This window comes from Hakea prostrata, chromosome 8 (genome assembly GCF_041222555.1).
Source record: "Hakea prostrata isolate BN-2017 chromosome 8, UWA_Hpros_2, whole genome shotgun sequence".
In the NCBI taxonomy this organism is placed as follows: Eukaryota; Viridiplantae; Streptophyta; class Magnoliopsida; order Proteales; family Proteaceae; genus Hakea; species Hakea prostrata.
In genome coordinates, this window is record NC_142607.1 from 31,616,937 (window position 1) to 31,617,992 (window position 1,056).

The window sequence follows — 1,056 nt, forward strand, 5'->3', positions numbered from 1 at the left end:
AGCATTAGGAGAGCGATAACGAGTTTCTCCCAACAAGAAAGAGAACAATTTCATGAGGCCTGAGAAAGACTAAAAGAATTACTTAGAAAGTGCCCCCAACATGCTATTCCTAAATGGCAATTGGTTCAATGCTTTTATGATGGCCTTAGAGACCGACAAAGGCAAATGGTTGATTCTTCTTGTGGTTGGACTTTCATGCATAAGAATGAGAATGAAGCATGGGAACTTTTTGAGACCCTAGGTGAAAACTCCCAACACCATGCTTCAGTAGCTATGACTGAGCTTCTATCCATTGGGCAACTAAAGAGGAGCGGTCTCTATGAGATTATTCCTACCATTGAGATGAGCACTAAGGTTGACTTGCTATCAAAGAAATTGGACCATCTCTTGTCATTAGGAAAACAAACCCCATCTCCACTTCCTACAAGTTTCTCTCCACCTAATCAAATTGAAGCATGTGTTCTATGTTCTAGCCTATCCCATCATGTCACTAATTGCTGTTTGGCTACACAATACCCTGAGTTTGTTAAGGAGCATGCACATTCGCCCCAAGGAGTTTCTAAATTGGGCAATGATCCATATTCCAATACCTACAACCCAGGATGGCGAAACCACCCCAATTTTTCATTGCGAAAATCAATGCCCAATCCCTCTAATCAAATACCTTATAGGCCACCCTCCATTTAATATGCACCAAAATGCATATAGGAATGAGCAACCATCATCTCCACAGCCCTCACATAATTCATCATTTGAGGCTAAGGTACTAAAAGCACTTAGTGGATTAGAGCAAAACACTCAATTGTTGCATTCCCATTCTTAGTCCATTAACAAATTGGAAATCCAACTTGGTCAACTAGCTGATGCCATAAATAGGAGGGAGGTTGGTGGGTTACCTAGTCAACCAATAGGTAACCCTAATCATCAAATTGGGTCTAGGAAAGAACAAGTCCAAGCAGTCTCTATTGTGACATGTAGTGGAAAGGAATATTATGCACCTTTGCCTACTCCCAAGCCATTGCCCATTGATCTTGAGAGTCGAGAGGAGGTTGATTT

At 41.4% G+C, this 1,056-nt stretch overlaps 1 non-coding gene across 1 annotated transcript; it reads right to left on the minus strand.

Annotated features, from left to right (window-relative positions):
- LOC149007560 (small nucleolar RNA R71) lies at positions 1-107 on the minus strand. Its single transcript, XR_016175374.1, has one exon. It is a non-coding gene; the product is annotated as a small nucleolar RNA R71 (small nucleolar RNA).
- Between the last annotated feature and the right edge of the window lie 949 nt (positions 108-1,056).